Below are 25,276 nucleotides of genomic sequence, written 5' to 3' on the forward strand. Positions count from 1 at the left end.
TCTGGCACAATTGTGAGGCACAGAGGAGGTCGTTCGGACGCTCTGCAAAGAGATAGAAGAGAGACATCGAATGAGCAAGGTCGATGTTAGTGAGATCGAGAAAGAGAATATAGATTTGAGAAGCAAGTTGGCAGCAAAGGACGGAGAGGTGGATGATGCCAAGTTGGCACACCAGTCTTGTCTAGCGCATCTGAGCAGCTTCCAAACCCAATACGATAAGGCCTATCAGGACACGCAACGTGCAGTCCTGGTAAGAGAAGAGACAGAGAAACAGGTAGAGGCATTGAAAAAACAGTGCAGCGATCTAAAAGCAGCGTTAAGAGCACTCCATGCTGCCACCACGGAACACAGACAAAGCTCAGTGGATCATGCAAAATGCAGGAAGCAGATTGGGGAACGGCAGTCTTTGCGTTCAGTGCAAAATGGGTTTCAAAGCACCTTTGGATCCCAATGCGATGAAGAAGACAGCCCTGATTGGCAAGAACTAAATGAAACCGTGCAGAGATATGTACAGGGAACATGTGCGCAAGTAAAGCCCCAAAGGAGAAAAGCACCCCAACCCCCCACAGAGCAGATAGATCAGGCATCCATGAATCCAGTAACCACCCACCGCACAGTCACATCGGAAGGAGACGTGGAATTCCTTTACACCACCCCCTTAACCGTGACCCAATTACGGGACGCGTGCGAAAAGGTCACACCGTTCCTCCCCAGCTCAGACCCCCACCACTTCTTTGCTAGACTAAAGCAGCAGGCGACCATGTGCGGCCTGGATGAGCGTGAGCAAGTGAAGCTCACAGTTTTAAGCTTAGACCCTTCTGTTGTAGCAGCCCTTCCCGACCCACAGAATGTAGGAGGAGGCACTCTTGCAGAGATGCACACGGCGATCCTAGATGCGATCGGCTATAACAGAGGTGACCCAGTAGAAGGCCTGAATAAGTGCAGGCAGAAGAAAACCGAACACCCCACAGAGTTTGCTGGACGCCAATGGATCCATTTCACAGCAGTTTTCGGAGAGTTAGCCCACGCCCATTTGTCCCCAGACTACATGACCAAATGGACCCGCACCCTTATCTCCCATGCCACAGAGGCAGGACAAAAAGCTTGTACCAATTATGACCCCTCGGAAGAAGCGCACAACGAAAAATGGGTTTTAAAAAGGTTGTCCCGCACCTGGGAGCAATCTGTCCACAACAAACCCGCGATTAGGAAACCTGAAGAACAGCAGGCAGAGGCAGATATCCAAGCAGTGAAAATGCATCAGAACCCCGCATGGGTGAACGAAGGCAGGAACAGCCCCCCACAGAAACCACAGGAGTGTTACAACTGTGGACAATTAGGTCACGTTGCACGAGAGTGCAATGCCCCACGAAAGCCACAGAGAGCCCTGCAGGCAGGCACTCTGAATGGAAACAGGACAAAGCCCATACATAGTGTAGACACTCGTTCAGACCAGACAGACATGAACGGAACTGACTGACGGTGTTCAGGCTTCCCCACTTGGGTCTGCGACACCCTTTGGGATAAGTCCGGCCGACCAGTCGTTGCAGTGAAAATACGGGGACAGCCCATCGAATTTCTCTGGAACAGAGGAGGGTCCCGCACCACAATTAATTCCTCCACCATGTTCCAAAAAGACACGTGGCCCACTACAGCCACAACCACCCTCAGCGGCTTCATAGGCCACTCACAACAGGGACACATCACAGCCCCTGTACCCATTCAAATTGGCAACATCACAACAAAACACCCCATAGTTTTGGTCGATCTGGACCACACAGCAGAACACATTTTGGGCATTGATTTCATGAACTCCTACAACCTTTCATTTCATCCAGTAAATCAATGTGTCTGGAAAATGACAATGTCAGCAAGAGCCCCCGCAACGCTCACAGTAGGTGAGTATGCTAATAAGGTGAGCGCAGCCGGCGATTTTTGGTTTGACCCGACCACGATTAGCGCAGACAAAAAGGTTAGGGCAGTTCTTCAGAAGAACAGGACCGCATTTGCAAGTCATAAACATGACTGCGGCAGGATGGTTCGTTCGGTTCAAATAACGGGACCTGACCCTAGACCCCAGAAGCAATATGGATTTCCCCAAGAGGCAGAGGGAGCAATCTCAAAGGTTATCGATAGCTTATTAGAACAAGGCGTACTTAGATCAGTAGCCTCTACTAATAATGCCCCGATTTGGCCAGTGAGAAAGCCCGATGGATCATGGCGACTGACCATCGATTACCGGGAACTCAACAAAGTCACCCCCGCAGCAGCCCCCACGGTAGCCACAAGTCCCGAGACCATGCTCAAACAGGGACACAACTCACGATATTTTACGGTTTTGGACATCAGTAACGGATTCTGGTCCATTCCATTGGCAAAAGCGTGCCAGTACAAATTTACCTTCACTTTTAAAGGTCAGCAGTCTACGTGGACATGCCTTCCACAAGGATTCCACAACTCCCCCTCCATTTTCCACTGACAGCTGGCTAATGGTTTATCAAAATTTTCTCGCCCCGAATGTCTGGTCCAGTATATGGATGACCTATTACTGCAGACAGACACCAAGGCAGAGCACATCGCGCTTCTGGCCAAACTCCTGGAACTCCTACAGCATATTGGATGCAAAGTGAACCCCAAGAAAGCCCATATTTTGGAAAACAAGGTGATATATTTGGGTACAATTATCACACATGGTAAACGCGAGATCGAGCATAAAAGAATTGACTCAATTGTCAAATTGCCCCTTCTTCAGAATGTTTCAGCCCTCCGGTCGTTTTTAGGACTGGTTGGCTACTGCCAAAACCATATTGACGGTTTCGCCACCAAGGCAGCGCCCCTCTTGGAACTCCTAAAGAAGGGAGCCCCCTGGGAATGGCTCCCGCAGCATACGGATGCCGTAGATACATTAAAGCGCGCACTCATTGCAGCCCCTGCATTACAGGTTCCAGACCCACTTTCCCCCTATGCTGTAGAGATAGCTAGCACCGACCGCACCCTTTCAGCCGTGCTCCTCCAGGAACGGCATGAACAGTTAAGACCCGTGGCTTACGCCTCCAGAGTTTTAGATCCTATGGAGCAGGGATTTTCGTCTTGTGAAAGGCACCTGCTCGCAGTTTTCTGGGCAGTTCAATACTTCTCATACATCACCAGACTAAACCCCATCACAATCCTCATGGAACACACCCCCACCCAACTTTTACTAGACGGACGACTCAAGGACGGTACAGTAAGCCAGATTAGAGCAGCCAGATGGACCCTTCTTTTGCAGGGACGGGACATCACTGATAAAGGACCAAGACCCACACTTTCCTAGCCGACAATCTTCAGTACCCAGGCACCCCCCACGAATGTGAAATCATCTCACCGCACCAGATCACTGGCCCCTTTATCGCAAAAACACCCCCCAGAAAGATAGGTAGTTCACCCCAGGGCCCCCAGCACACAGACACGTGCGCACCCTTGAGAATATATGTGGATGGTTCTTCCACTGTATTAAACGGGAAGCGCATTACAGGATGCGGCATCTATGTTGATGACGCGCACGGACGCACCCTAGAAGAAATCTCCTTAAAACTGCCAGGACACTTAGGCACGCAGGCGGCAGAACTAGCAGCCATTGCGTACATTATAGATCACCCAGATTCCTTCCCCAGCCCAGCAGACATATACTCGGACAGCCTCTATGTCTGTAACAGCCTCACAGAATTCCTACCCCTGTGGAAAGCAAGAGGATTTGTTTCCGCAGACGGAAAACCCCTTCCTTCAGCCCCATTACTCCGGCACATTTTGGACAAAGCACAGGACAGGATATTTGGTGTCATTAAAGCTCGAAGTCACCACCGTTCCTCCCCACCTGGAAATGTAAAAGCCGACGCACTGGCTAAAGCAGGTTCCAGACACGGACATTTTTGGAACCCCACCGAAAGCACCCCAGTGAATGCAGTTCAGGTCTCACAGACTAATATCGAGGATTTAGTGCAGGCCCAGAAGCAAAATAGTAATCTCAGGGAGATTTTAAAAGGAAACTTTCCAGCCCCATACGATAGGTTTAAAAATGCACTTACCACACATGACGGTGTGATCCTAAAAGACACCCTTCATGTGGTTCCTGAACAGGACAGAAATCAGCGTATATGTTTGTTCCATGATAGTCATGGGCATCAGGGAATTGACCCCACTATAGCCCACCTCAGGCAGCTTTGTTGGTGGTCGAATTTTAAGGAAGACGTCACGCACTATGTTGAAAATTGCCTTATCTGTGTCCAAAACAATCCAGACAGATATGCAAAGAAAGCTCAGCTTAGCCACACCCGCCCCTGGGCTAACCTCCAGATTGATTTTATAGGACCAATGCCCCCTAGCAGGAATGGTCACAAGTACGTGTTAGTTGTCATAGACATGTTTACAAAATGGGTAGAAGCATTCCCATCTAGGACAAACAGGGCAAAGACTACAGCAAAGAGTTTAACCCACCACATCTTTACAAGATGGGGACTCCCCTGCATCATTGAATTCGACCAAGGTTCGCATTTTACAGGACGTGTCATGAAGAACGTACTCACGATATTTGGCATTACTCAAAAATTCCACATCGCATACCACCCCCAGTCAAGTTGTATCGTGGAGCGAATGAATCAGACCCTAAAAGCAACCCTCAGGAAAATGGTCCAACAAAACAGCACCACTTGGGATTCAGTCCTCCCTTTTGCACTAATGTTTCTGTGTAACGCTGTTTCGACATCCACAGGATATACCCCACACACTCTCATGACCGGACGCCCCATGAAAGGCACAGAATTTTTATTCGGACTTGACTTGACCAGCCCCGAAGTGACGGCCCTCACACACAAGAACACAGTGAAACAACTAGTCGAAAATGTAAAAACGGCTCAGCTAGCAGCCGCAGTAAAATTAGGCACAAGGAAGAAACAGAGCAAGGCCTGTTTCGACAAGACAGTGCACGCGACTGAGTTTGATGTAGGACAGCAGGTCATGCTCTCCATTTACAACCCCAGCACGTTCCTGTCACCCATGTATTCAGGTCCGTACTCCGTTGCGGACAAAGTAAGCCCCTCCGTTTATAAGATCAAGTACCCCAACGGGAAAACCTCGTGGTTCCATATTAACCAGCTCAAGGCATATGGCTCGCAGTCTAACCACACACACCACGTCATGCTCGACGCAGCAGACCACGCCCCGCCCACAGCCCACGTATCCCACCCTCCCCCAACACGTCCACCCCATCCACGGACTCGACCTCCACTCCACCCCTGAACTCTAGACTCCGCCCCGGCTCGCCCACAGACAGCAGCAGCAGCGACAGCGACTGTGACACAGGCAACAGCCACAGCACGCCTCCCTACTATCCCCATGCAACAGGACCCACACCCAGCGAATCTGAACACGATTTGAGTGATCCCTTCCTGATCACATTCCTTGACAAACCTCACCAAAGACCACCGCCCTACGATGACGACCCCGACTCCATCTCCACAGAATTAGATACAACTTTTTGGCACTGTGACAATTCGTACAGGCTCGTCCGAAACGACGACATGGACCCTAAGTCACACCATGCAGCTTTATCAACCCTCATCCACTCAAGAGTATGGCATCCGGGAGAAGATGATGACTTTGAGTCTGACTCCCAAAACGAGAACCCCTTTGCGACCCTGTTCGCAACTGATAACTGAGGTGTCCAGATGATGTTTTAAAGGAACCGCTTGGGAGAAACGGTGTCCTTTCTGATGGAACCTGCAGCATGTTTGTTCAATGTTTGTTCGTTAATGTTATCGTTAAGTGTTGTTTGTAAACTCGGAAGTTTCACGGCCTCACGCCACCACTCCGTTGACGCCCGGTTGTTAATGGGACAAGTCTGTCCCAGACAATAGTTCAGAGGAACTAGTCTGTCGACAGAAAATTGTTAATGGAACAAATCTGACCCAGACAACAGTTCAGAGGAACTAGCCTGTCGACTGAAAATGGTTAAAGGTACAAGTATGTCCCAGACAATAGTTCAGAGGAACCAGTCTGTTGACAGAAAATTGTTAGAGGATCTAGTTTGTCCCAGACAACAGTTCAGAGGAACTAGTCTGTCGGCAGACAACAATCATAACTACTCTCCTGATTTGAATGTAATCACGAGAGGCAGCCCCCCATGACGACCACATTCTTACCCGTTCTTGCCGGTTGCTCAGGCAGTGGAGAAACGGCATTGGTCTCCGCCCTGCCTGAGGACCCCCCTCTGGTCAACTACGCTCGGGTAGAGCACATACGGCATTGATCACCGTCCTACCCGGGGATTCCATCCAAATCTTACCCGCCGCAGCCCATACACACCCCATTTTACTTGATTACATTCAAAATTCTTTTGTTTGGTTTAGCAACCCTTAGGATTGCTTCCCTATGCTATTTACATCCTCAAACACTGGGATGGTAAATCACACAGGCTGCGCGACGGCTCGCAGTATGGCAGTATTTTCTTAGATGTCTTTATTCAACGAATATTCGTTTTTTTTTTAAAATGAGGGAGTCACACATGGTGACCAATTATAAAGGGAAATTGGCACTAAAAGACAAACATGCTAACGTTCAAGATATTAAACAAGATAGTAACAGAAACTATGCTTGATTTACAGAATTCCAGAAACTCCAGGAAGAGCGAAGAGATGAAAAGGAAGAAAAACGAAGAGAACAATGAAAACGTCATACGTGTTTTTCGTTATTGTAATTTGTATTCGGTTACGCGCAGACGCGAACCCCCTGACCCCAAACCCCCCCCCCCCGGCCGTCAATGATTCACTTCCCCATAGCACCCAGAGCCCAGTGACAAGTAACAACGCACCATCATGGTGTGATAGGTTTATAACATGGTACTCCCTTTCATACGTAATTGAATCCCTTTTAGTATTGGCGATATTCTGCAGCATCGTGCAGACTATCCGCATGAGAAAATGGCAAAGGAGAGCCTACCACTCTCGCACCTGGTATACAGGATGAGATCCCCTATTTTCAGTTTTCACCAGGCCCCCGAACCCCTTGATCTACAATAAAGGTCATTCGTTTGGCGTCATTTTGTGAATAAAGACAACTGAAAGATTGTACAACTCTGAGCTTGACCGCCAAGCCAGAGGAAAATGTGAATGCTGCTATTATTTTTGTATTGTTAGGAAGTTAGTATGATTGGATGTTTAAGTGAGTGTAGTTTATCGAAGATAGTTAGAGGTACCGTTTTTATATATGTTGTAATGCATGTCCCTGTTGTGACATAGCGCCACGTAGAACTGTCAGTTAAAAATTTCTTGCATAGCTATGGTTAGTGTAGAGGCCATGGAAGAGTGCTCGCTGGGTCAGTAAGTGAAGACGACGCAGTTATGTGATCCTTCACGCTTTGCATTAGGGATCACAAGGAGGGTGTGTAGTCACCTGGGTTGGTCACTTCCTGACTTAAAATGGAGATCCGCAAAGAATGCAGGGAAATTCAGTCAAGCCAGGAAAAACTAGCAGGTGCAAAGATTCCTGTGTATTAGAACTTGCAGAAACCCAGACAGCACTGAAACCAACAGCCATCTCCATATTAATGAGTGATCCCCAGGAACAATTGAAACATTTAAGGTGAATAAGGCCAAGCCAGGCTCCTCGGTGCCAGCAGGAGCCAAGACAAAGGAAGGCCAACGGACACTTAGGGACTGCCCAGCGATCAGGGAACAGCTCCAGAATTGGAGAAATCGATCCAAGTGATCGGAACCTAGTCCAATCACTTGGAACCAGATATGGGGTCCGCCCCGAACGGCGGGAAGCCCCTGGGGACTATAGAGTCCCCAAGTTCAATTCGTCCTTCTTGGCAGGGTCACTCAGCAGCTCGAAACAACCTTTGACAGTGACCTGCCTAGCTGCCGCATCAACCAAGTAAGTCTCCAGTCAACGCACGCTACGAGATAGGCGCTCCTAGCTACCAGTCCATACCAGCTTTTGAATCCTGCAGACTCAGAATCGAACAAAAGGCCATTTGTTCCCCTGACCAGGTGGGCCAGTTCCGAAGCTAAGTATAGGCCTTTTAGTGTTAGAGATAGTCTAGTAAGTAGAGTTTTATGCATGAGTAGTGATTGACTGTGTATAATAAATGTGTTTTGATTTGAATCTTACTAATTGGTGTATTGAGTTATTGATCAGCACTTGAACTTGAACCTCGTGGCGGTATCATAAAGATACCTGGCGACTCTAGAGCAAAGATTATAGAAACAGAGCAAATTAAGTAAAGACACAACGGGCAACAAATTAAGAGCCAACCAAAGTTAGCAACACTGAGGGGCAATGAGACAACATTATTATGATTCACACTGCGTGACAATGAGACAACATCATCATGATTCACATTGAGGGGCAATGAGACAACATTATTAAGATTCACACTGAGGACAATGAGACATTATCATGATTCACACTGAGAGGCAAAGAGACAACATTATTAAGATTCACACAGCGGGGTGATAAGACACCATGACATGTTAATGATTCACACTGAGGGGCAATGACACAACATGATTATGAGTCACACTGAGGGGCAATGAGACAACATCATTATGATTCACACTGAGGGGCAATGAGACAACATCATGCGCTTTGACATAGGGTCATCTGGACTTGAAATGTTCGCTCTTTTGGCTTCCTACAGATGCTGCCAGACCTGCTGAGATTTTCCAGCATTTTCTCTTTGGTTTCAGATTCCAGCATCAACCATGAGACAACATTATTATGATTCACACGAAGGACAATGAGACAACATTATAAAGATTTACACTGAGGGACAATGGGACATTATGATGATTGACATTGAAGGGCAATGAGACAACATTATCATGATTCACACTGAGGGGCAATAAGACAATATTATTATGATTCACACTGTGAGGCAATGAGATATTATTATGATTCAGAATTAGGATAATGAGACATTATTATTTTTCACACTGAGGGGCAATGAGACAACATTATTATGAGTCACACTGAGGGACCATGAGACAACATTATTATTTTTCACACTGAGGGGCAATGAGACAACATTATTATGATTCACAATGAGGGGGAATGGCACAACATTGTGATGATTCACACTGAGGGACAATGAGACAACATTATCATGATTCACAATGAGGGGCAATGGCACAACATTGTGATGATTTACACTGAGGGACAATGAGACAACATTATCATGATTCACAATGAGGGGCAATGGCACAACATTGTGATGATTCACACTGAGGGACAATGAGACAACATTATTTTTCACACTGAGGGGCAATGAGACAACATTCTTATGAGTCACAGTGAGGGACCATGAGACAACATTATTATGATTCACAATGAGGGACAATGGCACAACATTGTGATGATTCACATTGAGGGGCATTGAGAAAACATTGTTATGATTCACACTGAGGACAATGAGACAACATTATTGTGATTCACACTGAGGGACAATGGGACAACATTATAATGAATAACATTGAGGGGAAATGAGACAACATTAATTATGATTCACACTGAGAGGCAATGAGACATTATGATTCAGAATGAGGGCAATGAGACATTATTATTTTTCACACTGAGGGCCAATGAAACAACATTATAATGATTACCACAGAGGGAAAACAAGACAACATTATTATGATTCACACTGCGGGGCAATGTGACAACATTATTATGATTCACACTGAGGGAAAACGAGACAACATTATTATGATTCACACTACGGGGCAATGTGACAAAATTATTATGATTAACATTTGGGGTAATGAGGCAACATGAAGCTGATTCAGCACGGTAGCATTGTGGATAGCACAATTGCTTCACAGCTCCAGGGTCCCAGGTTCGATTCCGGCTTGGGTCACTGTCTGTGCGGAGACTGCACATCCTCCCCATGTGTGCGTGGGTTTCCTCCGGGTGCTCCGGTTTCCTCCCACAGTCCAAAGATGTGCAGGTTAGGTGGATTGGCCATGCTAAATTGCCCTTAGTGTCCAAAATTGCCCATAGTGTTGGGTGGGGTTGCTGGGTTATGGGGATAGGGTGGAGGTGTGGACTTTGGGTAGGTTGCTCTTTCCAAGATCCGGTGCAGACTCGATTGGCCGAATGGCTTCCTTTTGCACTGTAAATTCTATGAAATCTAAAATTCATACTGAGGGACAATGAGGAAAAAACAATTATGATTCACAATGAGGGGCAATGACACAGCATTATTATGATTCATGCTGAGTGACAATGAGGCAACAATATTATGATTCACACTGAGGGAAATCAGACGACATTCTGATGAATCACATTGAGGGACAATGAGACATTATTATGATTCACACTGTGGGGCAATGGACAACATTATTATGATTCAGAAGGAGGACAATGGGAAAACATTATTATGATTCACACTGAGGGGCAATGATTCATATTAGGGGTATGATTCTCTCTTTGGGTGTTGTGGTTTCGAAATTTGCGAGAGCTCCTGGGTTCAAGTCCTGGACAAGCCCTTTAATAACAGCAGCCAGAACAGTGGCACCAGAACTGGCTCTGCTGCTCAGCAGAGGGGGGCAATGTGCAGGATAGCAATAGTTACAGGGGACTCCATAGTAAGGGACCCAGGTAGGCACTTCTCTGGACGTGAAAGAGACTACACAATGGCATGATGGCTCCCTGTTGTCAGGGTCAATGATGTCTCTGAACGATACAGGACATCCGGAAGGGGGGAGGGAACAGCCAGAGGTCGTAGTACACATAGGCACTAATGACATAGACAGGAAGAGTGATGAGGTCCTGCAGAAGGAGTTGTGGGAGTTAGGCAGTAAGCTAAAAAGCAGGACATCTAGGGTTGTAATCTCCCTGTGCCACGTGCCAGTGAGGCTAGAAATTGGAGAATAGTGCAGCTAAATATGTGGCTAAACTGGTGGTGCAAGAGGAAGGGTTTCAGATTTCTGGACCATTGGGACCTCTTCCGGGGCAAGAGGGACCTGTACAAGGACGGGTTGCATCTAAACTGGAGGGGCACCAATATCCTGGCTGGGATGTTTGCTAGTGTCACTCAGGAGGATTTATGGCAGGGGGGTGGGAACCAGAGCGTTAGCTTATGAGGCATAATAACTGAAGGGGAAATAGACAACAAAAGTAAGAGAACACCAACAACACCTTGTCTGCTCAAATGCAGTGGTCTAAAGTGTATTTGTTTCAACGCCAGAAGTATAGTAGATAAGGCAGATGAACTTAGAGCACTATTAGTACTTGGAACTATGATATTGTGGCTATCACAGAAACGTGGTTAAAGGAAGGGCAGGATTGGCAGCTGACGTTGGATATAAATGCTTCAGGAGAGATGGAGGGAGTGATAAAAGGGGTGGGGGAGTAGCATTACTGGTTAAGGAAAATATTATAGCTGCACTGCGGAAGGGCACCTCGGAGGTCTCTAAAATTGAGAGGCAATCTGGGGAGAGCTCAGGAACAGGAAGGGTGCAATCACAATGTTGGGGGTTTATTACAAGCCTCCCAGCTCCAGCGAGAGATAGAGGAGCAGATAGGTAAGAGAGATTTTGGATAGATGCAAAAATAACAGGGTTGTTGTGGTAGGGGTGTATAACTTCCCCTATATTGACTGAGATTGACTTAGTGCTAGGGGCTTGGATAGGGCAGAGTTTATAAGGTGTATCCAGGAAGGCGTCTTGATGCAATATGTAGATAGTCCAACTAGGAAGGTGCAGTAGTGGACTTGGTGCTGGGGAATTAACCTGGATAGGTGGTTGAGGTTTCACTAAGGGAACATTTTAGGAGTAGTGACCACAATTCCATAAGCTTTAGGGTCCTTTTGGATAGGGATGAGGGTAACCCTCGCGTTCAGGTGCCAAACTGGGAAAAGGCGAATTACGATAAATTAGACAGGAAATGAAGAATTTGGATTTGGTGCGGCTGTTGGTGGGTAAATCAACATCAGACATGTGGGAGTCTTTCAAGTGACAGTTGATTAGGATTTAGGAAAGTCACGTTCCTGAGGAAATGAAGGATAAGTATGGGAAGTTTAGGAAGCCTTGGATAATGAGGATATTGTGAACCGTCAAAAAGAAAAAGGAGGCTATTGTACGGTCTAGAAAGGTGGGGACAGTCAAAACCCTTGAGGAGTATGAAGAAAGTCGGAAGGTACTTAAGCGGGAAATTAAGAGGGCTAGGAGGGGTCATGAAAAGTCGTTGGCAAGTAGGATTAAGGTGAATCCCAAAGCTTTTTATTCATATGTAAAAAGCAAGAGGGTGGTCAGGGAAAGGATTGGATCACGTAAGGACAGTGGGGAGAATCTATATGTTGAGCCAGAGAAATGGGCGAGCTACTAAATGAGTATTTTGCATCAGCGTTCACCAAAGTAAAGGACTTTGCAGAAGATGATTCTTGGGTACGGTGTGTGGATAGTCTGGAACATGTTGACATCAAAAAGGAGGAGGTATTGGGTATTCTAAAAGACATTAAAGTAGATAGGTCTCCTGGGCCGGATGGGATTTCCTCCAGAATACTGAAGGAAGCAAGGGAGGAAATTGCTGGGGCCTTGACTGACATCTTTGTATCCTTTGTATTGGCTCTCGGGAGATCCCAGAGGACTGGAGAATAGCGAATGTGGTACCGCTGTTTAAGAAAGGTAGCCGGGATAATTCAGGAAACTATAGGCCAGCGAGTCTCACGTCGGTAGCAGGTAAGTTTGGAGAGAATTCTCAGGGACAAGATTTCTACCCATTTGGAAACAACTGGACTAATTTGCGATAGACAGCATGGAACAATGAGACAATATTATGATGAGTCATACAATTGGGGCAACGGGACAACATTATTATTATTCATACTGAGGCAGTGGGACAACATTACAATGACTCACACAGGGGTAATGAGACAACATTATTTGATTCACACTGAGGGGTAATGGGACAACAATGTTATGATTCAATGTGGTAAAATGTGACAAAATTATTATGATTCACATTGAGGGCCAATGAGACAACATTATTTTGATTCTCACCGAGGGTCAATGGGACCACAATATTATGATTCGCACTAAGGGACAATGAGACATTATTATGATTCACACTAAGGGACAATAAGAGACATTATTATGATTCACACTGAGGGGCAATGAGAGACATTATTATGATTCACACTGAGGGGCAATGAGAGACATTATTATGATTCACACTGAGGGGCAATGAGAGACATTATTATGATTCACACTGAGGGGCAATGAGAGACATTATTATGATTCACACTGAGGGGCAATGAGAGACATTATTAGGATTCTCACTGAGGGACAAAGGGACCACAATATTATGATTCACATTGAGGGGTAATGAGACATTATTATGATTCACACTGAGGGACAATGAGTCAATATTTTGATGATTCAGACTGAGGGACAATGAGGCAACTTGAATATGATTCACAATGAGGGCAATGGTACACCATTACTATGATGCACACTGAAGGGTAATGCAATGACATTATTGTGATTGACACTGACGAGCATTGGGACATATTTATTGTAATTCATACTGAGGCATGGCACACCATTACAATGATTCACACTGAGAGGCAATGGGATAGCATTACAATGATTCACACTGAGAGGCAATGGGACACCATTACAATGATTCACACTGAGAGGCAATGGGACACCATTACAACGATTCACACTGAGAGGCAATGGGATAGCATTACAATGATTCACACTGAAAGGCAATGGGACACCATTACCATGATTCACACTGAAAGGCAATGGGACAGCATTACAATGATTCACACCGAGAGGCAATGGGACACCATTACAATGATTCACACTGAGAGGCAATGGGACACCATTACAATGATTCACACTGAGAAGCAATGGGACATCATTACAATGATTCACACTGAGAGGCAATGGGACATCATTACAATGATTCACACTGAGGAACAATGAGACAACATTGAGATGAGTCACTCAATTAGAGGCAATGGGCCAACATTATGATTCACCCGATGGGCCGAGTGGCCTAATTCCACTCCTATGTCATATGGTCTTATGATTTGCATTGAGGCAATGAGACAACATTATTATGATTCACACCGAGAGGCAATGAGGCAACATTATGATGAGTCACACAATTGGGGCAAAGGGACAACATTATGATTCACACTGAGGGACAATGAAGCAACATTATTAGGATTCACACTGAGGCAGTGGGACATCTTTTTTGTGACCCACACTGTGAGGCAATGAAACAGCATTGTTATGATTCACACTGAAGGACAATGAGATAACATTATTATGATCCACACTGAGGAACAATGAGACAATATTATTATGATTCACACAGGGATATTGGGACAACATTATTATGATTCACACTGAGGGACAATGAGACAACATGATGAGTCACACATTAGGGACGATGGGACAACATTATGATTCACACTGAGGGACAATGACACAACATTCTTATGATTCACGCTGAGGCAATGGACGATAATATTATGATTCATAACAAGGACAATGAGAAAACATTATGATGATTCACACTTAGGGATAATGAGACAAAATAATGATGATTCACACTAAAAACCAGTAAAACAACATTATGATGATTATCATGAGAGTGTACCTTTAAGAAAGGTTTTGTCTTATCACATGGTAAAGGTAAAATTGGCACAGGTTCAATAAGAAATTGAAAGTATGCTTAAAAGTAGCGTAATTCAATTGGGTTGCAGCCAATGGAACTCACCCATAATGATGGTACCAAAACCGGACAGTACCCATTGATTGTGTGTGGACTATAGAAAGGTTAATGCAGTTACAAGAACAGACTCTTATTCTATCCCACAGTTGGAAGACTGCATTGAGAAGGTGAGACAATCAACTTTTATCTCCAAACTGGATTTACTTAAAGGTTACTGGCAGGTACGTTTATCCGAAAGGGCGAAGGAGATTTCAGCTTTTGTGACTCCAGATGGTATATATACCAATTCAAAGTTATGCCATTTGGCATGAAAAATGCCCCAGCCACATTTCAATAGTTAATGAACAAAGTCATTTCAGGATTACCCGATTGTGCGGTGTACATAGGCGATCTGGTGATTTTTAGTCAGACATGGAAAGAACATTTGAAGCATCTGATGGAGTTATTCAATCGACTTCAAGAGGCGGGTTTGGTGGTAAACCTAGCCAAAAGTGAATTTGGAAAAGCCCAAGTCACTTTCCTTGGCCATACAATTGGACAGGGTCAAATGGTCCCACGGGATGTGAAAACAAAAGTTATTGGGAAATTTCCAATACCTTCAACATGAAGGGAAATAATGAGGTTTCTTGGCATGAGTGATTTTTACCGTAAATTTGTGCCGAATTTTAGCAGTGTGGTTGCTCGACTGACTGACTTGCGGAAGACGTGTAGTTAATTTCAGTGGAACGGGAGAGTGTCAACTGGCATTTGTTGGCCTGAAGGCTGTGTTAACCAATGCTCTGTGTTGGCCACCCCAAATTACACAAAACCATTCAAGGTGGCTGTCGATACGAGTGATGTGGGCGTTGGCACTTTGCTCTTGCAAAAAGATGACAAAGGAGCAGAACGGTCTATTGGGTATTTTTCAAAAAAATTAAACGATCACCAGAGGAAGTATTCAACAATTGAAAAGGAGACTTTGAGCTTGGTGCTGGCTTTGCAACATTTTAACATTCATGTTACCAGCAATTCGTCTGAAACAATTATATTTACTGATCATAATCCAATGATGTTTTTGGAGAAATTGAAGAATAAAAATGCCAGGCAGTTTCGATGGAATTTATTATTACAGCCATTTCATTTAAAACACACATGTGGCAGGATGAGAAAGTGTGATAGCCGATGCTTTGTCACGAATGTGATGATAAGAAGCAGGTTCGATGGTGGAAGACAAAGAACTAAAATGGACTGTATTATTAGAAATGTTTGCCTGTTTTAATCCCTGATCTCTCTTGCTGCTGCAATCCTCTGCTTTAATTTAAAGGTGCAGGCCACTTACAAGCTGCTTTGCCTTAAAGTCAGCGGTCCATGAATCATCAATGGATCAAAAATGTAACTGTAAAATAAAAGAAGGAAAAAGTAAGGGAATAAACAGGGAACAAACCGGAAGGACCCTCAAAAACAGGATCAGTGTTCAATAAGCTTATGCTTTTTACTTAACTGCAAGTTTTAATGCAACCTTGAAAATGCAATTAAAATCATAGAATCATAGATTTACAGTGCAGAAGGAGGTCATTCAGCCCATCAACTCTGCACCGGCCCTTGGAAAGAGCACCCTACTTAAGCCCCATTCTTCCACCCTATCCCCTTTATCCCCGTAACCCAGTAACCCCACCTAACCTTTTTGGACACTAAGGACAATTTAGAATGGTCAATCCACCTAACCTGCACATCTTTGGACTGTGGGAGGAAACCGGAGCACTCGGAGGAAACCCACGCACACAAGGGGAGAACTTGCAGACTCCACATCCCAAGCCGGGAATCGAACCTGGGAGCCTGGAGCTGTGAAACAACTGTGCTAACCATTATGCTACCAAGCTGCCCATGCCAGTTTTGTAGTAAGGCTGACTATAATAGCTATTTGGTACAGAGTTTATATTACTGATCAGACTATAGAGTTTTCTGGGATTTTGCAAACTATTAATAATCATTTGAATTCCTGAGTCTGAGCTGGCAATCGGAAATCAATCACTCAGTAATCTACTTATTTAGGAATATTTACCATCAGGAGCAATAGCAAAGGATGGACCTTACTACTGAGCAAATGTTTTCACCATAATAGCTAATTACATGCATCTACATTATTAATGTTACAACTGCAAAATTTTATAAATGTTTTCAAGCAATACAACATGGCAATTTTACATATGGTATGGAATAGTTTGGGTCGATTACCATTACGTTTCTTAATGTCCTCTTTCATATTATATTATGGAAAAACTATTGTAAAAAGTAAAAAACTATTTTCTAACAAGGCAATCTGCGGTCTCCATAGCACGAGCAACCCATATACATTTCTTTTTGATTTCATGAACAATCACAATTGTAAGTACTAACAGTGACTTCTCACCAGTAATGCATGCTCCATCAAGTTACATGGGCTTACCTCTTGTAACTTATGTCCATGATATCTCTACAGGATTACAATACATTCTGGTGCAATATTTACTCAATAGCACTGAGAGGCTGTCATAAGTTCAGTAATGAGGGGTCCCCGATAAGAAACAACCATAGGTTTGCCCCGGGGGGAATGGATGGGGGATATGGAATGTGGCAAAGAGCAGGAATAACGCAACTGAAAGATCTGTTTGTGGATGGGAAGTTCGCGAGTCTGGGAGCGCTGACTGAGAAATATGGGTTGCCCCAAGGGAATGCATTCAGGTATATGCAAATGGGGGCTTTTGCGAGGCAACAGGTGAGGGAATTCCCGCAGCTCCCGACACAAGAGGTGCAGGACAGAGTGATCTCAAAGACATGGGTGGGGGATGGTAAGGTGTCAGATATATATAGGGAAATGAGGGACGAAGGGGAGACTATGGTAGATGAACTAAAAGGGAAATGGGAAGAAGAGCTGGGGGAGGAGATCGAGGAGGGGCTGTGGGCAGATGCCCTAAGCAGGGTAAACTCGTCGTCCTCGTGTGCCAGGCTAAGCCTGATTCAGTTTAAGGTATTACACAGGGCGCATATGACTGGAGCACGGCTCAGTAAATTTTTTGGGGTGGAGGATAGGTGTGCGAGGTGCTCGAGAAGCCCAGCGAATCATACCCATATGTTTTGGTCATGCCCGGCACTACAGGGGTTTTGGATGGGGGTGACAAAGGTGCTTTCAAAAGTAGTGGGGGTCCGGGTCGAACCAAGCTGGGGGTTGGCTATATTTGGGGTTGCACAAGAGCCGGGAGTGCAGGAGGCGAGAGAGGCCGATGTTTTGGCCTTTGCGTCCCTAGTAGCCCGGCGCAGGATATTGTTAATGTGGAAAGAAGCCAAGCCCCCGGGGGTGGAGACCTGGATAAATGACATGGCAGGGTTTATAAAGCTAGAGCGGATTAAGTTCGTTCTAAGGGGGTCGGCTCAAGGGTTCACCAGGCGGTGGCAACCGTTCGTCGAATACCTCGCAGAAAGATAGATGGAATGGAAAAAAGAAGGCAGCAGCAGCAGCCCAGGATCGGGGGGGAGGGGGGGGGGGGAGGGGGGGGAGGAGGAACCAGGAGGACTCTCAGGGTTGTTAATATATACTGTATAATATGTATAGGTCGTTGCGACAGATAATTATATATTGGACTGTTAAATTATATTTTTGGAGAGTGTTACTTGTGATAAGGCAGTTGCCAATTAGGGTTAGTTTTCATTTTTGTTATTTATTATTTATTCATTTTTGTTTATAAAATAGGTCATTGTTATTTGTGTTGTTATAATATTGTGTAAAGGATGCACAATGTACTGTGTTGGTTGACCAAAAATTTTCAATAAAATATTTATTAAAGAAAAATATGTTCAGTAATGAGTACTTCGCTGTAATTCTACAAGGGGGAGTTTATCTTGACCTAGAAATTGGTCCCTGAAAGGGTGATCCATGGGCCCCAACCAATCAGCCTGAGGCACACCTGATATTGGACCTCAAGCCTGTTAGAATACCAGATCAGATCTCAATCTTTGTTTGGATACAAGACCAGAACCCCAAACAATGTTTCTTTTGTAAAACTGTAAGGAAAGGATTATTCACCCCAGGAATGATGATTCTGAACAACAGTTTTTTTTTAATGTTAAAGCAAGCTATACTTTAAACACAGAGTTCACCACATTTACAGTTAAGCAATTCTTACATAAAAGGGAAAATTGAACTTACTATCTACACCTGCTACAAATTCCAGTAAAGCAACCCAATACAGTTCAAATGACACCTATTGTAGCCATGTGGATGGCCACTTACAACAAGAAACATGGACGTTCGCAAAGCTTAAAGGGAAATATGAATATATATACAGAGCCTGCATGTATATTCGTGAGCAGAGAATCCAGACAGCATCAACCCCCCCCCCCCCCCCCCCCCCCCACCAACCGTTTAGCATTTTAATGGCCCATCTCTGTAAGACAAAGGACTGATACTCAGGTAACCGGCATAATCCCAGACACATCGGCGCCACTCCCTTTACTCAGGAAGCATAAACAGCAAGGTCAATGACCTCTTCGGACACGCCCAACCATCAAGGCACCGGCCCCTTTATTGGCTCAGATCGAAAGCAGTGATCGAGAACTGCCCAATTAATTGGGTCCAACCCTAAGGACCGCCCAAAAGAGTGCGAAACCCCCAATGATAAAGAGAGACACTGCCATGTGTTCGATCTCTTTTGGACCTGGCACTCTGGCAACATCCATCTCCAACTGCAGCACCACGACCAGAAGCAAGTCCAAGTTCAACGCTCGCTACCAGACGGATGATCCTAGCTGAACCGCAGTTACTTCTCCAGACCCAGTAGATCCAGATTCGAACAAAGGCCACTGTTCCTCTGACCTAAGCCGGGTGTCTGAAGTTATGTACAAGTTGTCATAGTTGTTAGGTGTAGTTTAGCTCGTAGTGTTTATGTTGCGTGTGTAAGTGAATCTTGTAAATAAATAAAGTATCATTGATCTTGAACAAACTAACTGGTTGTTTGGCTCTTTGATCGATACCCGTTTGAACCTTGTGGCGGTATCATTTGATACCTGGTGACTCTGAAAGCATATCATATCAATATCTAGATAAAAGGCGGCAACCTCATTGAGTGCCATATTTATAGCAAGTAAAGATAGCAACACTATACATAAAGTTAGCAAAACAGGTTACTTGCTAAGTTGTGTGGACACCTTTGGAGAGATCTCCTTTCAAGAGCATATCCAGGGCACTTGTGTTGTCAGACTCTAATCCTTTGGCAAACTGCTGTTCAACTTCAAATCTTACAACAGCCTGCAAAACATCAGACAGACCTGGCTCCTCCCATTAAATACATCATCTGTATCCCACTAGGTTCCATGACCTGTTTAGCTAGGACTAATTCCAATACTTCAAAAATTATCGACTCTCCAGGGAATCTCCAGCAATCAAAATATGATTCCATTAGCCCTTTATCGGCAACCAAGTAAGTGGTTGAAATTAATGATTACATCATCCTTCACAACTCTTTAATTACAGCTTTAGTAGACGTAGCCTGTAGGTATTTGAACCCAGGGATTCTCATAACATTACTGCAACAGAATATAAAATATAACACACATCAATTTATTACATTCATCACGTGCCTAATTTTAAATGCAACTGCTGATCTGCAAATGCATGCTGGAAGATAGTCAGTCAATTGCCACTGGATTTGGCAGCTAGATTCAAATGGGTCCTGTCAGGTAGATGTACCTTTAAGAAATGGGTGTTTATCAAATAGCTGCAGTGATGTCAGTGTGTGGGTGGAGTTGGGCTATCTTTCTGTCTTTTACTTTTGTTTTGAACTGTAAAGCTGCTTTGTGGCTCTGTTTATGGTTTCGTTTTCAGAGTTGGAGAGCTGTATTCAAAGCAAGCAGATGCGCAATAATCTCTCTCTCTGCAAGCTAAAGAATGTCTTCAGCTCACTTGATGATTTCAAAGTAATACCTGTTTCTGTAGAGAATTTAAATCCGCTGTCTTTGTTAAAAAAAAGGGTTTAACTGATGGATGTTGCTAGGAAAGGTATTAAGGGTTACCTATAGAGTATTGTATCTGTGGGTGTAGAGATCTACTATGCAGTTCAAGTGAAGTCTCGCAACATGAAAACTCAGTAGAAATTTGAGTTAAACGTCTCGGATGCAAATAAGAATCTTTTATTGCCTCTACTTGATTACAATTGAGAGAAACTTAAATCTATTCTCAATAAAGTCTTGCTGGCAAAAGACTTAAAGAGAAGTAATTTATAAAACAATTTAACTTTCAAACTAATACAGTTTATTGCTTGCGGCAAAACAGCTTGCATGAACTTCAAGAGTTAGAGTGGAAAAGTGAAAATATGAAAATAAAGACAGCGAGTAGCTAGATCAAAGTATAGAGTGATCCCGGAATAAAATAGCTGTGCGGACCCTCATGTTTAAGGAGAATGTTATCAGTCTGAAGCCATCTGTCTACACCTCTATGTCGTCCAATTTGGTTTGGGTGAGAATCAAATACGTTTGATTCGATGGTTAACTGTCAATCCTCAATGTGCAACATAAGTTTTGAATGTTTCATGTTTGAATATTTGTGTATGCTATGGAATGCGATTTTGTACTGTAATCAAAGACTAGTTTTTGCTGGTTTTCTGCTGACTTTACTTTATCCATATTCTGAATGCTATTCATATTGCTATGGTGCTTATTTCAACCTTGAACTTGATTACTGGTACAGTTCATTTCTTAATATGAAACTAACTTTGAAATCTGTTCATTAGAATAATAGTTCGCTCTTATTGTCATCAAAAATGTTGTTTTTATCTCCAATTAATTTGTGGCTGTGTCAGGCTTTGTGCCTCTGTTTAAGTTATGTGTTTTGTAATGACCTAAGGTTATGAATACTGAAATCCTTATTTTAAAATGGGTATTAAAAACTGGGCTTTAATATTTACATTAAAATAGTCTTTTACCTATCAGAAAATAGTTGATTTCCTTCAGTGGGGTTACGCATGTTGGTGGTTGATAAGATGTTTACTGTGTGTTTATAAAATGTTGACTAGGTTCATAGAATAAACATTATTTTATTTTACAAATGCAGAAGGTCTTTGTTGCATAACACCTGGAGAGTGGACTTTTGTTCTCCCCATAACCAAAATCTCTTAAAAATCGTGGATCAGGTGAACTCCAGGATAATATTTGGAGTTTTCTAAACCCTGGCCCATAACAGTCCTAGTAGTTGGGGGGGGGGGGGGGGATAGTGCACAGAAATCAGGAATTGGTCTGGGGTGGGTGGGAGATAATGATTGGGAGGTGGTTAGCCGGGAACCAAACAGTACTGTAGTTCAGTCAGGTGGAGCGCACAGCTTAATGTTCAACTGAAAATGTTCAGAAGCTTACTTGTTAATGTGACCCTCCAGCAGACTTTCACAGGCCCTCCAGTTCGGAGATGTTTTACTGTCAGAGGGCTTTGCATCTTTGGAACTCTTTGCATCAGGTGGTGGTGGAAGCTGGGTCACAGAATATTTTTAAAGCAGAGGGAGATAGATTCTTGTAATGTAAAGGAATCAAAGGTTATCAGGGATAGAAGGAAATGTCAAACTCAAAATAGAAACATATCAGGCATGGTCTTATTGAATATAAAAGCAAGCTTGAAGGGCTGAATGGATATTTTATTTGTTCATATGACTGATTATTTTAAATTGGTTGCTAGGATAGTTATTGGTACACTCAGGATTGCTCAGCGGGCGCTGCCCATTCGGAAAATCACATCTAAAAGTTGATTCTTTGCATTGGGTTTTGCCCAACCAAGTTATATGAGACTGGTATTGTGACTCATTCATGATTGATAGAAGCAACAGACATTCATACTCAGGGATAATTTCTCTGCAACCAAAAGAATTGTGTTCAAACCTTGCACCTTTTTTTAATTATCCATAGCTTGGGTGACAGTTCCCTGTTGCTTTCTCCATGGCAATGCCTTGGCCAATCAGAGATGACTTGTTATCCAACCTCGTTTATCCTGTAGTATAAATTTTGGCAATCACTTGAAATTTGGCATTCTCTTGAAATTTGGCATTCTCGTGATTGTCCTGATGAGTGCAAGACAAAAAACTTTGGTAGCAAGTTATTCTTTTCAACAACATTCAAGTTCTGTACTATCAAATGGAAATCTGCATAAGTGCAATAGGATATGCACAAAACCTTTCTGCAGTAGATTGTACACCAAAACATTCCTGATATCTGTAAATATCCTATTTAAAGAATTAATTCAGAGATGGAGAAAATATGGACTTACCATCCACTGGGAAATAAGCCTTGTTCACTAATGCAAGGCACTGGCCGAGGGGAAGATGTTCCTCTCCGCAACAGGTCGGCATTCTCAGATGGGATACACAAAATATTTTCTCAGTACTTATTTGCTGTCATCTTTGCTTTACGTTTAAGGAGCTTGATTTGGCGAGGATGTTGTTGACTTTTTCCAGTGCTGTGCAGAACTGACGCGAGGAAGCAGAGGGGGTCAAAAACTGCCGTAGGTTAATTTACAAGGTATGTTCATGACAGGCTGTTCCTTCACTCTGGCAGTTTCCCAGGCTAGGAACCTGTGACGCCACTTCCGATGACGACATGTATATATTAATACACAGATCTTACTGCAGCTCAATATAAATACGTAACACTTTGCTGAGTAGTTAGGTGGGGAGACCAGAGAGAAATATAGGCTGGAGAGCTCATCCTGCTATCTGACAACTGTGGTTGATGGCATGAAGAATGAATCTGATAAATGTATCCAATCTTATGGTTCCTCCATTGAAAACAACAGCAGTGAAAGGCCTCTCTGCAGAAAACCCAGTTTTAAAGATCCCCAGAAGTCTTATTGTGTCCTATTACATTACATTGTTATACTATTTTTTGAAATTTTTCTGGTTTCTGGGCAGCACGGTAGCACAGTGGTTGGCACAGTTACTTCACAGCTCCAGGATCCCAGGTATGATTCCTGGCTTGGGTCGCTGTCTGTGTGGAGTCTGCACATTCTCCCCGTGTCTGCGTGGGTTTCCTCCAGATGCTCCGGTTTCCTCCCACAGCCAAAAGATGTGCAGGTTAGGTGGATTGGCTATGCTAAATTATAATTAGTATCCAAAAAAAAAAGGTTAGTTGGGGTTATGGGGATAGGGTGGATGTGTAGGGAAAGGATGGAGGTGTGGGTTTAGGTAGGGTGCCCCTTTCCAAGGACCGGTGCAGACTCGATGGGCTGAATGGCCTCCTTCTGCACTGTAAATTCTATGATTTGATGAGTGTATGGTTTGCAAATCAGAGAATCATTCGATACACCAACATTCCTGCAATGGAAATTGTAATTGTGAAAAAAAGGATACATTTTTTTGTGAATTGGGAGCCCAAGGTGTGAGGGAGATTGTTAATCAATGCAATGCTGTTAGCTGGCCTTCTTGCCGTTCATTTGTCAGAGTACAAATTGCACATAATTTAGAGAGTAAGGGCCTTTCTAACAAAGGAAATGTTCATATTTTGATTGTGAACGTTTTTATTGAGTTTGGCTGCATCACTAAGAGGGAAACATTTGACTCCTGGAAAACCCTCGAGGTTGTGTGTGTTGCAGTCAGTTCAGCACTCCTGTTCTGCTGTGAAAGGAGAGCATTTAAGTTTGATGGCAGTTAGATTCCACTGTTCTAAAGTTAGTTCCTTGAAGCCAAATGGTGTGGCATGAAATTAATAAACTTATGCGTCACAGATTCACATAAAATTACAATATTATTTTATTGGACGTTGAAAGGGCCCCTGTACCGTTTGTTGTGTGCTGCAAGCCTGGTTTGTATTTAATTTTAAAATCAAAAAGATATGTTGGTCTTAAAGGGGAGTAATCAGGAGTCCAATCAGCATCTTTCCTTCTCGGACAGTCTGGCAATCAGTGAATGTGGACCTGGGAGAGTGCGGTTGCAAAGCAGCAGGAGAGTTCTAACTAGCAGGTCCCTGAGACCGGGCCTCAGTCGGAGCTATAAGCGAGCATTCGGAAGAAAAGGGAAAATCACCTAAAGTCATGTCAGCATAAGGCAAGGAGTTGGCGAGTGCTTTCTTTTTGCACAGAGGAACAAGTCTTAAGTTTATTTCTGGAAAGTCTAGACAGCAATTTAATAAATGGAGGTTCGGTGGGCACCTCAGTCCCATCAAATGTGCATCAGGTGCCATTTGAAAACTTCGGGATACTTGTGTCCTGGGACAACTGCAGATATAGGAATGCTGTCACAAAACAGAAAATGTTGGAAATACTCAGCAGGTCTGGCAGCACCTGTGGAGAGAAAATAAAGTTAACATTTCGAGTCAGTATGACTCTACAGATATGATTTTAAAAAAAATTTTTTTAGAGTACCCTATTCTTTTTTTCCAATTAAGGGGAAATTTGGTGTGGCCAATCCAGTTACCCTGCACATCTTTGGGTTGTGGGGGTGAAACCACGCAGACATGGAGAGAATATGCAAACTCCACACAGACAGTGACCCAGGGCCGGGATTCGAATGTTGTCAACTGGAGGAGGGTAGACTTGAGCTCAAGTTTTCGGACCTTAAGCAGCAGCTGC

General features: G+C 43.9%; 1 long non-coding RNA gene across 2 annotated transcripts; it reads right to left on the reverse strand.

The window, feature by feature from the left end:
- Positions 1-13,546: 13,546 nt before the first annotated feature.
- Positions 13,547-23,474, reverse strand: LOC140387702 (uncharacterized). Of its 2 annotated transcripts, none has more exons than XR_011933961.1 (3): positions 22,982-23,474; positions 22,604-22,775; positions 13,547-16,099 (listed from the first exon to the last, which is right to left on the reverse strand). It is a non-coding gene; the product is annotated as an uncharacterized lncRNA (long non-coding RNA). The 2 variants fall into 2 exon arrangements; XR_011933962.1 differs by having other exon boundaries at positions 22,597-22,775.
- Between the last annotated feature and the right edge of the window lie 1,802 nt (positions 23,475-25,276).

This window comes from Scyliorhinus torazame, chromosome 13 (genome assembly GCF_047496885.1).
Source record: "Scyliorhinus torazame isolate Kashiwa2021f chromosome 13, sScyTor2.1, whole genome shotgun sequence".
Lineage (NCBI taxonomy): Eukaryota > Metazoa > Chordata > Chondrichthyes > Carcharhiniformes > Scyliorhinidae > Scyliorhinus > Scyliorhinus torazame.